General features: G+C 45.8%; 1 protein-coding gene across 5 annotated transcripts in view; it reads left to right on the forward strand.

The window, feature by feature from the left end:
- ctbp1 (C-terminal binding protein 1) overlaps nt 1-16,311 on the forward strand; it is a 263,134-nt gene that overhangs the window by 90,698 nt on the left and 156,125 nt on the right. The window lies entirely within an intron of this gene.

A 16,311-nucleotide genomic window follows, 5' to 3' on the forward strand; every position in this document is an offset into this window, starting at 1 on the left:
GCCCCTCCTCGAAAGATTCAGCCCACTGTCTTTCATTTATAATTGCACATGATGTCCAAGTTGGAGGTACGGAGGAGGCAGGTCAAAGTTTTTAAAAATAGTCAAGTAAATAGCAAATTTTCAAGAAGGGGAATAGGAATCGCGCAGGAAATTACCGACCGGTGAGTCTAACCTCAGTGGTTGGTAAGCTGATGGAGAAGATCCTGAGGGACAAGATTTATGAGCATTTAGAGAGGTTTAGTACGCTCAAGAATACTCAGCATGGCTTTGTAAAAGGCAAATTGTGCCGTACGAGCCTGGTGGAGTTCTTTGAAAATGTGACTAAACACATTGATGAAGAGAAAGCGGTAGATGTGGTTTATATGGATTTTAGCAAGGCGTTCAATAAGGTCCCCCATGCAAGACTTCTAGAAAAAGTGAGAGGGCATGGGATCCAAGGTGCTGCTGCCCTGTGGATCCAGAACTGGCTTGCCCAAAGGAGGCAGAAAGTGTGTATAGATGGGTCTTTTTCTAAATGGAGGTCGGTCACCAGTGGTGTGCCCCAGGGATCTGTTCTGGGACCCTTGCTGTTTGTCATTTTCATAAATGACCTGGATGAGGAAGCGGAGGGATGGGTTGGTAAGTTTGCCGACGACACAAAGGTTGGTGGGGTTGTGGATAGTCTGGAGGGATATCAGAAGTTACAGAGGGACATCGATAGGATGCAAGACTGGGCGGAGAAGTGGCAGATGGACTTCAACCCAGATAAATGCGTAGTGGTCCATTTTGGCAGGTCAAATGGGATGAAGGAGTACAATATAAAGGGAAAGACTCTTAGTACTGTAGAGGATCAGAAGAACCTTGGGGTCCGGGTCCATAGGACTCTAAAATCGGCCCCGCAGGTGGAGGAGGTGGTTAAGAAGGCGTATGGTGTGCTGGCCTTTATCAATCGAGGGATTGAGTTTAGGAGTCCGGGGTTAATGATGCAGCTATATAAGACCCTCGTCAGACCCCACTTGGAGTACTGTGCTCAGTTCTGGTCGCCTCATTACAGGAAGGATGTGGAAAAGATTGAAAGGGTGCAGAGGCGATTTAAAAGGATGTTGCCTGGATTGAGTGGCATGCCTTATGAGGATAGGCTGAGGGAGCTCAGTCTTTTTTCCTTGGAGAGATGTAGAATGAGAGGAGACCTAATAGAGGTGTATAAGATGTTGAGAGGCAAAGATCGGGTGGACTCTCAGAGGCTTTTTCCCAGGGTGGAAATGGCTGCTACGAGAGGACACAGGTTTAAGGTGCTGGGGGGTAGGTACAGGGGAAATGTTAGGGGTAAGTTTTTCACACAGAGGGTGGTGGGCGAGTGGAATCGGCTGCCGTCAGTGGTGGTGGAGGCAAACTCAATAGGGTCTTTTAAGAGACTCCTGGATGAGTACATGGGACTTAATAGGATGGAGGGTTATAGGTAGGTCTAGAAGGTAGGGATATGTTCGGCACAACTTGTGGGGCCGAAGGGCCTGTTTTGTGCTGTAGTTTTTCTATGTTTGTATGTTTCTAAATACAAGTGAAGAAGGTACTCGATAGAGCGCATATCTCTGCCACACTGTGTTATTACAACATTACTACAATGACGCAGCTCTTTCTTGAAGCTTTTCCCTCTCTGGTTGAAAACCTATGTTACTGAAAAAAATAAATCTTTTTATTAAAAGCTTCCTTTTGCTGAGCAACCTCCCATCCATTGACTCTGTCTACACTTCCCGCTGCCTCGGAAAAGCAGCCAGCATAATCAAGGACCCCACGCACCCCGGACATTCTCTCTTCCACCTTCCTTTTGTCGGGAAAAAGATACAAAGGTCTGAGGACGTGTACCAACCAACTCAAGAACAGCTTCTTCCTTGCTGCTATCAGACTTTTGAATGGACCTATCGTATATCAAGCTGATCTTTCTCTTCACTCTTCCTGCAACACTATATTCTGCAGCCTCTCCTTTCCTTCTCCCCTATGTACTCTATGAATGGTATGTTTTGTCTGTATAGCGCACAAGAAACAATACTTTCACTGTATACTAATACATGTGACAACAATAAATCAAATCAATCCACAACTTGCTCTTAATACACTACTCACATTTCGACAGGTGTGAAAAATTGCACCAAAGCCGCTGAGACACTCCCCAACACTCTAAATAAAACAATCCGCAACTCAGCAAATGCTCTGGGGACCCGGGTTCGAATCCCACCACAGCAGATGGTGGAATTTGAGTTCAATAAAAAATATCTGGAATTAAGAATCTACTGATGACCATGAAACCATTGTCGATCATTAGAAGAACCCATCTGGTTCACTGCCATCCTTAAGGATGGCAGATTTCTTTCCCTAACCTGGTCTGGCCTACCTGTGACTCCAGAGCCACAGCAATGTGGTTGACTCTCAACTGCCCTCCAGGGGCATCTAGGGATGGGCAATAAATGCTGTCCAGCCAGCGAAGCCCTTGTCCCACGAATGAATTTTAAAAAAAAGCAAACTTGTCCAATCTCTCCATTTAAAAAAAAATCCCAGAGTCCTGATCTGCATCTTTGTCAAATTCATGCCCTATCTGTGTACGAAAGTGCGTTGAAATCCATCCATTAGTTTTTCAGATAGTAATTCTGTCTGTAAACAAGATATCAAACAGATGAAAACGTTACCTCCACCCACCTTCAATGGCTGAGGTAATAATTGGGACAAATGTAAAGTGCTGTGTGAAGGAAGGAAAATTGGGTGACTGGTGCTCAAATAGCTAAGAGGTTCTCTAAGAGTCATAGCAGACTCCACTGCATGTGTATAACCAATACCAGTAACGACGCAGCTAATAGTTTTGACCTATGTTCATGTTGTGTATTGTTCTAATTAGATAACATTCAACACTCAACCTTCTAAATTCCAGGGAATACCAACCGATTTTGTGCAATCTCATCTCACCGCGTTACAAACTGGCCACTTTAGGTAATCCTTTAGATTATCACCCCCACAAAACACATCAGTGCAAATCTGTCAGGATCCTCTTCTCCAGTCTGTACTGTCTGCTATTAACTGATAATCCTTTCCTGATAATCACTTGTGTTATTTTTACGTTGATCGGGTGCAAGCCTGTATTTGCCTTTTGTGTGTCTCACTATATTCTTCTGAATCCTGATACCATCTTGGCCTCTTTCCAGTTTATTGTTGCGTCCTTGCTGTTCATGGAGTGCCACAATGACTGCCAATGCCTCGCAAATCTGCTTCCTCGCCTTTCTCTGACAATATTCATCCTAGAATACAACCTTTGGTGATTTTAGATGTTTCAGCTTATTTAGCTAGTTTCAGACTTCCATCTTCTCAGACCATAAGATATAGGAGCAGAAGCAGGCTATTCGACCCATCAAATTTGCTCCGTCATTTAACAAGATCACAACTGTTCTGATATGATAATCCTCAACTCTACTCTCCCAGTTCCCTTGATTCCCTTACTGAATAAAAATCTGTCTATCACAGCTTTGTCTCTGGTGATGATTGATTATACTTAGGAAGAAGTCTCACAACACCAGGTTAAAGTCCAACAGGTTTATTTGGTATCACAAGCTTTCGGAGTGCTGCTCCTTCATCAGGTGAGTCACCTGATGTTGCGGCGTTGTCGCCTGGTGTTGTAAGACTTATTACTGTGCCCACCCCAGTCCAACACCAGCATCTTCACATCATGATTATACTGAGGATACCTTTTATTTGAGGACAATATGTTGCTCTCCTTTTGAATAGTTTTGATTTCTTTGCATTTTCGTTTGTTCTTCTAATCACCTTTTTTTTAATCATGTTTCGACATTGCTTTGTGATAATCCATTGATTCCTTCCCCTTTGTGACTCCAGGATTTGGACACAACATCTCATTTGTAAAGTTTATTTATTTATGAGTCACAAGTAGGTTTATATTAACACTGCAACGAAGTTACTGTGAAATTCCCCTAGTCGTCACAATCCGGTGCCTGTTCGGGTCAATGCACCTAACCAGCACGTCTTTCAGAATGTGGGAGGAAACCGGAGCACCCGGAGGAAACCCACGCAGACATGGGGAGAACGTGCAAACTCCACACAGGCAGTGACCCAAACCAGGAATGAAAGAAAATTGCAGCACAGGAACAGGCCCTTCAGCCCTCCAAGCCTGCACCGACTATGCTGCCCGACTTAACTAAAACCCCCTACCCTTCTGGGGACCATATCCCTCTGTTCCCATCCTATTCATGTACTTGTCAAGATGCCCCTTAAAAGTCACTACCCTATCCGCTTCCACTACCTCCCCCGGCAACGAGTTCCAGGCACCCACTACTGTGTAAAAAATCTGCCTCGTACATCTCCTTTAAACCTTGCCCCTCGCACCTTAAACCTATGCCCCCTAGTAATTGACTCTTCCACCCTGGGAAAAAGCTTCTGACTATCCACTCTGTCCATGCCCCTTATAATCTTGTGGACTTCTATCAGGTCACCCCTCAACCTCCGTCGCTCTCGTGAGAACAAACCAAGTTTCTCCAACCTCTCCTCATAGCTAATGCCCTCCATACCAAGCAACATCCTGGTAAATCTTTTCTGTACCCTCTCCAAAGCCTCCACATCCTTCTGGTAGTGTAACGACCAGAATTGAACCCTATATTCCAAGTGTGGCCGAAGGTTCTATAAAGTGTCAACATGACTTGCCAATTTTTAAACTCAGTGCCCCGGCCAATGAAAGCAAGCATGCCGTATGCCTTCTTGACTACCTTCTCCACCTGCATTGCCACTTTCAGTGACCTGTGTACCTGTACATCCAGATCCCTTTGCCTATCAATACTCCTTAGGGTTCTGCCATTTACTGTATATTTCCTATCTGTATTAGACCTTCCAAAATGCATTACCTCACATTTGTCCGGATTAAACTCCATCTGCCATCTCTCTGCCCGAGTCTCCAACTGTTCTATATCCTGCTGTATCCGCTGATGGTCCTCATCACTATCCGCAAATCCACCAACCTTTGTGTCGTCCACAAACTTACTGATCAATTCAGTTACATTTTCCTCCAAATCATTTATATATATATATATATATATATATATATACAAACAGGCAAGGTCCCAGCACTGATCCCTGAGGAACACCACTTGTCACAGCCCTCCATTCAGAAACGCAACCTTTTACTGCTACCCTCTGTCTTCTTTGACCGAGCCAGTTTTGTATCCACCTTGCCAGCTCACCTCTGATCCCATGCGACTTCACCTTCTGCACCAGTCTGCCATGAGGGACCTTGTCAAAGGCCTTACTGAGGTCCATGTAGACAACATCCACTGCCCTACCCTCATCAATCATCTTCATCCCTTCCTCGAAAAACTCGATCAAGTTCGTGAGACACGACCTCCCCTTCACAAAACCATGTTGCCTCTCACTAATACGTCCACTTATTTCCAGGTGGGAATAAATCCTGTCTCGAAGAATCCTCTCCAATAATTTCCCTACCACTGATGTAAGACTCACCGGCCTGTAATTACCTGGATTATTCTTGCTACCCTTCTTAAACAAAGGAACAACATTGGCTATTCTCCAATCCTCTGAGACCTCCCCTGTAGCCAGTGAGGATACAAAGAATTCTCTCAAGGCCCCAGCAATTTCCTCCCTTGCCTCTCTCAGTATTCTGGGGTATATCCCATCAGGCCCTGGGGACCTGTCTACCTTAATGTTTCTCAAGAACCCAATACCTTCTCCTTTTCGATCTCAACATGACTCAAACTATCGACACATCCTTTCCCAGACTCATCATCCACCAAGTCCTTCTCTTTGATGGATACTGACGCAAAGTGCTTATTTAATACCTCGCCCATTTCCTCTGGCTTCACGCATAGATTCCCTCCCTTCTCCTTGAGTGGGCCAACCCTCTCTCTGGCTACCCTCTCGCTCTTTATATGTGTATAAAAAGCCTTGGGATTTTCCTTAATCCTGCTGGCCAAGGCTTCTTCATGACCCCTTTTTAGCTCTCCTTACTCAAGTTTCGAACCCGGGTCCCTGGTGCTGTGAAGCAGCAGTGCTAACTACTGTGCTGCTACAATTAGTCAATTGGAAGGGTAGGATTAGAGAACCGTGGATAACCAGGGAAATTGAGGGACTGGTCAAAAGGAAAAGAGAGGCGTATGTTAGGTCCAAGCAACTAAAAACGGAGGGAGCTCTGGAAGAGTATAATGAAAGTAGGAAAATACTCAAACGGGGAATTAGAAGAGCAAAAAGGGGTCACGAAATGTTCTTGGCAGACAGGATTAAGGAGAATCCCAAGGCATTTTATTCATACGTTAGGAACAAAAGGGTTGTAAGGGAAAAAATCGGACCTCTCAGGGACAAAAGTGGGGACTTATGCTTGGAGCCCAAAGAGGTAGGGGAGATCCTAAATGAATACTTTGCGTCGGTATTCACTAAGGAGAGGGATGTGTTGACTGGGAGTGTCTCGGAGGGGAGTGTTGAACCGTTGGAGAAAATCTCCATTACAAAGGAGGAAGTGTTAGGTTTGTTAGAGAATATAAAGACTGACAAATCCCCAGGGCCTGATGGAATCTATCCAAGGCTGCTCAGGGAGACGAGAGGTGAAATAGTTGGGCCTCTGACGCAAATCTTTGTCTCGTCACTGGACACAGGTGAGGTCCCAGAGGATTGGAGGATAGCCAATGTGGTCCCGTTATTTAAGAAGGGTAGGAAGGATAACCCGGGTAATTATAGGCCGGTGAGCTTGACGTCCGTGGTGGGGAAGTTGTTGGAGAAGATTCTTAAAGATAGGATGTATGCGCATTTAGAAAGGAATAAACTCATTAACGATAGTCAACATGGTTTTGTGAGAGGGAGGTCATGCCTCACGAACCTGGTGGTGTTTTTTGAAGAAGTGACCAAAATGGTTGACGAAGGAAGGGCCGTGGATGTTGTCTATATGGACTTTAGTAAAGCGTTTGACAAAGTCCCTCATGGTAGGCTAGTGAAAAAGGTTGGATCCCATGGGATAAAGGGGGAGGTGGCTAGATGGGTGGAGAATTGGCTTGGTCATAGAAGACAGAGGGTGGTAGTGGAAGGGTCTTTTTCCGGCTGGAGGCCTGTGACTAGTGGTGTACCGCAGGGCTCTGTATTGGGACCTCTGCTGTTTGTGATTTATATAAATGATCTGGAAGAAGGAGTAACTGGGGTGATCAGTAAGTTTGCGGACGACACAAAACTGGCAGGACTTGCAGATAGTGAGGAACATTGTCAGAGGCTACAGAAGGATATAGATAGGCTGGAAATTTGGGCAAGGAAATGGCAGATGGAGTTCAATCCTGATAAATGCGAAGTGATGCATTTTGGTGGGAATAATGTAGGGAGGAGCTACACGATAAATGGAAGAACCATAAAGGGTGTAGAGACGCAGAGGGACCTGGGTGTGCAAGTCCACAGATCTTTGAAGGTGACGTCACAGGTGGAGAAGGTGGTGAAGAAGGCATATGGCATGCTTGCCTTTATAGGACGGGGCATAGAGTATAAAAGTTGGGGTCTGATGTTGCAGATGTATAGAACGTTGGTTCGGCCGCAATTGGAATACTGCGTCCAGTTCTGGTCGCCACACTACCAGAAGGACGTGGAGGCTTTGGAGAGAGTACAGAGGAGGTTTACCAGGATGTTGCCTGGTATGGAGGGGCTTGGTTATGAGGAGAGATTGGGGAAACTGGGGTTGTTCTCCTTGGAAAGACGGAGGATGAGGGGAGACTTAATAGAGGTGTATAAAATTATGAAAGGCATAGATAGGGTGAACGGTGGGAAGCTTTTCCCCGGGTCGGTGGTGACGTTCACGAGGGGTCATAGGTTCAAGGTGAAGGGGGGGAGGTTTAACACAGATATCAGAAGGACATATTTCACACAGAGGGTCGTGGGGGCCTGGAATGTGTTGCCGGGCAAGGTGGTGGAGGCGGACACACTGGGAACGTTTAAGACTTATCTAGACAGCTATATGAACGGAGTGGGAATGGAGGGATACAAAAGAGTGATCTAGTTTGGACCAGGGAGCGGCGCGGGCTAATTGTTCCTGGTTTCTCGTTTCAAGGCTTCATTCTACGATCATCTTGCTGGTGCCAGTACAGAGTGATACTGCGGATAGTTGGGAACCTGTCTCGGGGGCAGGGGATTCATATGGTGTTCGTGGAAGTGGAAATGACTAGGGTTGGGAAGCATTTTCCGATCGGGGCCATTGTGATCTCCTGGACTCGTTTCGATCGCCTCAGGGGGTCGGAGAGGAATTTCCCAGATTTTTTTTTCCCCATATTGGCCCTGGGGTTTTTCACTCTGGGTTTTCGCCTCTCCCTGGAGATCACATGGTCTGGAATGGGGGGGTGGGGGTAAGTTAATAGGTTGTAATGAACAAAGCATCGTAGCTGTGAGGGACAGCTCGGTGGATAGGATATTGGTATGTAGATAGGCTGGAAAATTGGGTGGGGATCCTGGATTCAGGATTCAATCCTGGACTGGGGAGCGGCGCGGGCTTGGAGGGCCGAAGGGCCTGTTCCTGTGCTGTATTGTTCTTTGTTCTTTGTTTGTAATTGACTAATCCACTGATGATCATGTTTGCTTACTGGGAACTGGTTCGTTTTCAGCATGTATTTGTTCTGCACACTCAGCAATAGGAGCTTGGAAGCTGAGACTGAGGCTGAAAGTGAACCTTCCCAAATTGATTTGTTTTAGTTTTCTCATCAAGTTTTAGTCCTATTAAGGCTTTGTAACCAGCTCCTTCTCTCTGATATTTCTGACTCCCAATTCAGTTAAATGTTACAGGTCTGCGGTTGCTGACCCCAGATGTACTACCACTGTTCCTTTTTTTTTTGTACGTTCCCTGACTCCGTAACAACACCTGATCAAGATGCACATGTCCTCGCACTGCTTTCCTTGACAGACTGGGTCAAGAAGCATTCATGTACTACATCTATCAACTCTGACTTCAAACCACTTGGGGTTTTCCCTGTTCATTTGAGCTTGATTGAAGTTTCTCATTAACTTTCCTGTTTTCACAGAACCACCTTATCTCTACATAAGAGAAAATTAAATTCATTCATATGGACCAGATGGCCCATCACATAACCGCTTATGTTAGCTTGGATACTCCTTTTAAAGAAGAGGGTCACCTTTCGGTCTTTGGGATTTTGTTTTGTTCTGTCGATATTGATTTTCTTTTATAATTGGTATTTCATTCCATGGTCATAGTCACCTCTAATATTTAAATAGCTAAATGTTTCTGTGAGTCTAGACTAACCGGCATGGTACATGTCATTCTTACAAATGTGCCATTTTTCGATATTTTGGTTGACTTATCCAATATGAAAGAAATGGTTAAGCTGGGTGAAGTAAAACTCCTGTGATTTGTATAAGCTTGCTTCCCAAGCCCCTCTACCGCTCCCACATCTCTGACCCAAGAGGGTAGGATGGGAGGACGAAGACATAGGCTGAATGGCTAACCTCTGCTCCTATCAAGTCTGCTCTGCCATTTAATGAGATCATGACTGATTTGATTTGATTATGCTCGACTCCACATTCCCGCCTTAAAAGTCTGTCTATTTCCGCCTTGAACATACTTAACCAGCCAGCCTCGACAGCCTCCTACGGTCAAGAATTCCATCGATTCACTACTATCGTCTCTGACTTAAATGGGTGACCCCCTTGCTCTGAAATTATGAGACTGTTCTCAGTTCGATGCCAGTGACATTCGAAGTTATGTTAAAGTGTCAAGAGTTGACACGCACTCAGATTTTTCCTTCCATTTCCCTCGGAGAGAGGTGTCTTTCTTCTGTTTCGTGTCTCCTTTGGTACAGCTGAGATCAGGAACATTCGGCTTTGAAAATTGGGGACAGCAAAATCACTTGAAACATGAACTTCTTGTGACACTTGAGTTGCAGACATTTATTGATTTTTCTTCCCTCGTGGTGTGAATTCCATCACCCCTGTCTCTAACATGGGGATAAATTTCTGTTTGAATCAGTGTTCCAAATGGCATTCTGATTTTCATACTCTTATTTAATAGAATTTCACAAGTCCTTGAAATGCACTCCAGATGAGGCATTTCACAGCCTAAATACTTGTGATGAGCCTTGATGACTTTTCAAGGTAACATTGAAGGTGCGCTAAATGGACAAAAGATCTTCAACCGAAACTCTTCTGTTGTTATGAAATAAATACATAAAATGCTGGAAACACTCAGCAGACTCGACAGGATTCGTGGAGGGTTCACATGCATTCCCTTGTATTTTTATTCAAATTTTCAGCATCCATTTTTTGTGTTTTTTATTACGTGTTGTTGGTACACTGATGGTCATCCGTTCCCATCCAAGGGTAATAGAGTGGTTAACACTGCTGTCTCTCAGCGCCAGGGACCCGGGTTCAATTCCCAGCTCGGGTCACTGTCTGTGCGGAATCTGCACGTTTTCCCCATGTCTGCGTGGGTTTCCTCTGGGTGCTCCGGTTTCCACCCACAGCCCAAAGATGTGTGGGTTAGGTGCATTTGCGATGCTAAATTGCCCCGGAGTGTCCCAAGTTGTGTAGATTAAGGGGATTAGTCGGGTAAATCCCTGAGTTACGGAGATAGGGTCTGGGTGGGATTGTTGTCGGTGCCGGCTCAATGAGCCGAATGGTCTCCTTCTGCACTGTATGGATTCTGTAATTCAGTGATACTTGATCAAATGATGTCTTGATGCAGTAACTCTCACCCCACCTCTGGAGTTCAGCTCTTTTGTCCATGTCTGAACCAAGGCTGTAATCCGAGGAAGGATGTTTTTGCTATAGAGGGAGTGGAGTGAAGGTTTACCAGGCTGATTCCTGGGATGGGAGGTCTGTCGTATGAGGAGAGACTAACTCAGTTAGGATTATATTCAGAGGAGTTTAGAAGAGTGAGAGGGGATCTCATGGAAACTTATAAAATTCTATCAGGGTTAGACAGGGTAGATTCAGAAAGAATGTTCCCAATGGTGGGGGAGTCCAGAACTAGGGGTCATAGTTTGAGGATAAGGGGTAAACCTTTTAAAACTGAGGTGAGGAGAAATTCCTTCACCCAGAGGGTGGTGAATGTGTGGAATTCACTACCACAGAATGTAGTTGAGCCAAAACATAAGAACATAAGAACATAAGAAATAGGAGCAGGAGTAGGCCATCTAGCCCCTCGAGCCTGCCCCGCCATTCAATAAGATCATGGCTGATCTGACGTGGATCAGTACCACTTACCCGCCTGATCCCCATAACCCTTAATTCCCTTACTGCTCAGGAATCCATCCATCCGCGCTTTAAACATATTCAGCGAGGTAGCCTCCACCACCTCAGTGGGCAGAGAATTCCAGAGATTCACCACCCTCTGGGAGAAGAAGTTCCTCCTCAACTCTGTCTTAAACCGACCCCCCTTTATTTTGAGGCTGTGTCCTCTAGTTTTAACTTCCTTACTAAGTGGAAAGAATCTCTCCGCCTCCACCCTATCCAGCCCCCGCATTATCTTATAAGTCTCCATAAGATCCCCCCTCATCCTTCTCAACTCCAACGAGTACAAACCCAATCTCCTCAGCCTCTCCTCATAATCCAAACCCCTCATCTCCGGTATCAACCTGGTGAACCTTCTCTGCACTCCCTCCAATGCCAATATATCCTTCCTCATATAAGGGGACCAATACTGCACACAGTATTCCAGCTGCGGCCTCACCAATGCCCTGTACAGGTGCATCAAGACATCCCTGCTTTTATATTCTATCCCCCTCGCAATATAGGCCAACATCCCATTTGCCTTCTTGATCACCTGTTGTACCTGCAGACTGGGCTTTTGCGTCTCATGCACAAGGACCCCCAGGTCCCTTTGCACGGTAGCATGTTTTAATTTGTTTCCATTGAGATAGTAATCCCATTTATTATTATTTCCTCCAAAGTGTATAACCTCGCATTTCTCAACGTTATACTCCATTTGCCATATCCTCGCCCACTCACTCAGCCTGTCCAAATCTCTCTGCAGATCTTCTCCGTCCTCCACACGATTCACTTTTCCACTTATCTTTGTGTCGTCTGCAAACTTCGTTACCCTACACTCCGTCTCCTCCTCCAGATCATCTATATAAATGGTAAACAGTTGCGGCCCGAGTACCGATCCCTGCGGCACGCCACTAGTTACCTTCCTCCAACCGGAAAAACACCCATTTATTCTGACTCTTTGCTTCCTGTCGGATAGCCAGTCCCCAATCCACTTTAACACACTACCCCCAACTCCGTGTGCCCTAATCTTCTTCAGCAGCCTTTTATGGGGCACCTTATCAAACGCCTTTTGGAAATCCAAAAACACCGCATCCACCGGTTCTCCTCCATCAACTGCCCTCGTCACATCTTCATAAAAATCCAACATGTTCGTCAAGCACGACTTTCCCCTCATGAATCCATGCTGTTGTCTGATTTCAAGAAGAAATGAGATATAGCTCTTGGGGCTAAAGGGATCAAAGGATATGGGAGGAAGGGGGGATCAATATATTGGATTCGAAGATCAGCCATGATCATACCACCATAGTTGAAGCCAGGCTCAAACACAGATCCCCCAGAGCCCAGGGCGTAGGGCTTATCAAGCCTCCTCCATCAGGGGAACAAGTGCAGGACAGGGAGAGCATGGAGCCATGATGACTCTTTCCCCCCCTGCTCCCACTCCCCCCACCCCCCTTTGACAGGCAGTGAACCCACCGGCTGGGACCTGCTTGGGCTAAAGTCAAGAGCTGTTCTCCAGCAGTCACCCTTCCGGAATGCATGTATCACTGTGCCAGGCACATTGAGGCCTGAGCCCCTGCCTATCTGACTGCCGTCGAGATCCTGGAGCTGGCTGGCAACATGTCCCCGGACAAGAAGAAGACGTGTATCAACCCCACCACCTCCAGCTTCCCACGCTCCATGATGAGGAGCTCAACAAGCAGTTGAGAGGACTTGACATGAACAGGACTCTGCCCTGGGGCTAAAATCCAGGTCAAAGGATATTTGATTTGAGTTATTATTGTCACATGTATTAGTATACAGTGAAAAGTATTGTTTCTTGCACGCTATATAGACAAAGCATACCATTCATAGAGAAGGAAACGAGAGAGTGCAGAATGTAGTGCTACAGTCATAGCTAGGGTGTGGAGAAAGATTAAGGTATTGAATTAAAGCATTGTTAGAGAGTTTAAAAGAGTTAGAATGAAGTTTGAGAAGCATAGAATCAGAGTGAAAGATAGAATTTGAAGGTATGTTAGGCACAGCTTGCAAGAAGTCACCTCGCTTCGACGCCATCTTGGTTATCTGAAAAGATCAGGGAAAAAGAGCAGAAGTGAGGGGACTTGATTGGAGGAGCTGGAACAACAATATGGGAGAGACGGAATCTATGATTGGAGGAGCTGCTCTTCACAGATTCGGCCTCCCGCACTCATTGCCTCTCTAACCGAAACACACAGGGGTGGCCTTTCTTGAATACGTTTTCCCCTCTCATTGTGTTTTCGGGGCTTTATGTGATGTTTCCAAGACACATTCGCCTGTCACCACCATGCATTTTGAACCCTGGTTTTAATTGTGAAAAGATTTAGGAGTCTATGATGGAAATATCCAGTGAAATAACCTTGTGAATCATTCACTCAAAGGTCCTGGATAAAATTTGGATATTTAGACCGGAGCATCTACGTGTAAATACAACACTGTGAACAACACAGCAGTTAAGAGTGAGTTTTGTCATGAGCAGTGGGAATGCTGAAGACTAGATGAGGATTGGAGGATAGCGAATGTGGTCCCGTTGTTTAAGAAGGGTAGCAGGGATAACCCAGGAAATTATAGGCCGGTGAGCTTGACGTCCGTGGTCGGGAAGTTGTTAGAGAGGATTCTTAGAGACGAGATGTATGTGCATTTAGAACGGAACAATCTCATTAGTGACAGACAGCATGGTTTTGTAAGGGGGAGGTCGTGCCTTACAAATTTGGTGGAGTTTTTTGAGGAAGTGACAGAAACGGTTGATGAAGGAAGGGCCGTGGATGTCGTCTATATGGATTTCAGTAAGGCATTTGACAAAGTCCCACATGGCAGGTTGGTTAAGAATGTTAAGGCTCATGGGATACAAGGAGAAGTGGCTAGATGGGTGGAGAACTGGCTTGGCCATAGGAGACAGAGGGTAGTGGTCGAAGGGTCTTTTTCCGGCTGGAGGTCTGTGACCAGTGGTGTTCCGCAGGGCTCTGTACTGGGACCTCTGCTATTTGTGATATATATAAATGATTTGGAAGAAGGTGTAACTGGTGTAATCAGCAAGTTTGCGGATGACACGAAGATGGCTGGACTTGCGGATAGCGAAGAGCATTGTCGGGCAATACAGCAGGATATAGATAGGCTGGAAAATTGGGCGGAGAGGTGGCAGATGGAGTTTAATCTGGATAAATGCGAAGTGATGCATTTTGGAAGAAATAATGTAGGGAGGAGTTATACAATAAATGTCAGAGTCATCAGGAGTATAGAAACACAGAGGGACCTAGGTGTGCAAGTCCACAAATCCTTGAAGGTGGCAACACAGGTGGAGAAGGTGGTGAAGAAGGCATATGGTATGCTTGCCTTTATAGGACGGGGTATAGAGTATAAAAGCTGGAGTCTGATGATGCAGCTGTATAGAACGCTGGTTAGGCCACATTTGGAGTACTGTGTCCAGTTCTGGTCGCCGTACTACCAGAAGGACGTGGAGGCGTTCGAGAGAGTGCAGAGAAGGTTTACCAGGATGTTGCCTGGTATGGAGGGTCTTAGCTATGAGGAGAGATTGGGTAAACTGGGGTTGTTCTCGCTGGAAAGACGGAGAATGAGGGGAGTTCTAATAGAGGTGTGATAATAGAGATTATGAAGGGGATAGATAGGGTGAATGGTGGGAAGCTTTTTCCCAGATCAGAAGTGACGTTCACGAGGGGTCACGGGCTCAAGCTGAGAGGAGCGAAGTATAACTCAGACATCAGAGGGACGTTTTTTACACAGAGGGTGGTGGGGGCCTGGAATGCGCTGCCAAGTAGGGTGGTGGAGGCAGGCACGCTGACATCGTTTAAGACTTACCTGGATAGTCACATGAGCAGCCTGGGAATGGAGGGATACAAACGATTGGTCTAGTTGGACCAAGGAGCGGCACAGGCTTGGAGGGCCGAAGGGCCTGTTTCCTGTGCTGTACTGTTCTTTGTTCTTTGTACATGCTTTCATTTTGAATAAATCTGCAGTTTTGTTTTTTATTCTCTGCCGCGAAATAGACTTTCCAGTTGGAGTCCAGAATCAAAAGCCTTTTTGACACAAAGAAGTAAACATCGCAGTCATTATTAGAAATAGCTTTCCAAACTCCGTGTTCAAGGGTGGGAAGTGCTGAGGTGGGCTGGTTATAAGGCCCGCTTGGTTCTCTAGGAATTTGTCCCACTGTATCCCTCGCCCATCACCCCTCCCCCCCCCCCCCCCCCCCCCCCCCCCCCCCGCACCCCCCCCCAGCTCAAGCCTTTGCATCCCCTCTATGCCCCATCCATAGCCAATCTGTCTCCCTTGCCCCATCCAACCATTAGTTAAATTTGGCAAATTTCTGTAACTAGACTTGAAAAGTAAACTTCTAATGATCTAGTCCAGCTCTCACTCCTGCACACTTGATATTGGGGAGGCAATGGCCTAGTGGTATTATCGCTAGACTATTAATCCAAAAACCCAGCTAATGTTCTGGGGACCCGGGTTCGAATGCCACCACAGCAGATGGTGGAATTTGAATTCAATAATGAAAAAAAATCTGGAATTAAGAATCTACTGATGACCATGAAACCATTGTCGATTGTCGGAAAAACCCATCTGGTTCACTGGTGTCCTTTTAGAAAAGGAAATCTGCCATCCTTACCTGGTCTGGCCTACATGTGACTCCAGAGCCACAGCAATGTGGTTGATTCTCAACTGCCCTCGGGCAAATAGGGATGGACAATACATGCTGGCCCAGCCAGTGATGCCCACCCCCCACAAATTAATTGGTGGTGGGGTGTAACTCCCACTCAGAAGATTCATTCAAAGCTTTTAAACCTCAAATGGTTGATCTCTTATAAAAACGAACAAATGTCGATTCGGATCTTATATCGGACAGCTAATCCTTTAATAGACTTTTCAAATTGTCAATCAAACTGTGAACTCAGAACCCCCTGCTGAGATGATTCAGCCAAGCATTCATAATGACATCATGGCCTTTGGGGAAATGTCAGCCAAGAGCCCTGTTGAAACTGCATGACCAGATGCAATTTTGTTCCAGTCCATGCCTGTTAATCAAAGCATCCAATGGAGGGTTTCTTTTTAACTTTC

This window comes from Mustelus asterias, chromosome 1 (assembly GCF_964213995.1).
Source record: "Mustelus asterias chromosome 1, sMusAst1.hap1.1, whole genome shotgun sequence".
NCBI classification, from domain to species: domain Eukaryota; kingdom Metazoa; phylum Chordata; class Chondrichthyes; order Carcharhiniformes; family Triakidae; genus Mustelus; species Mustelus asterias.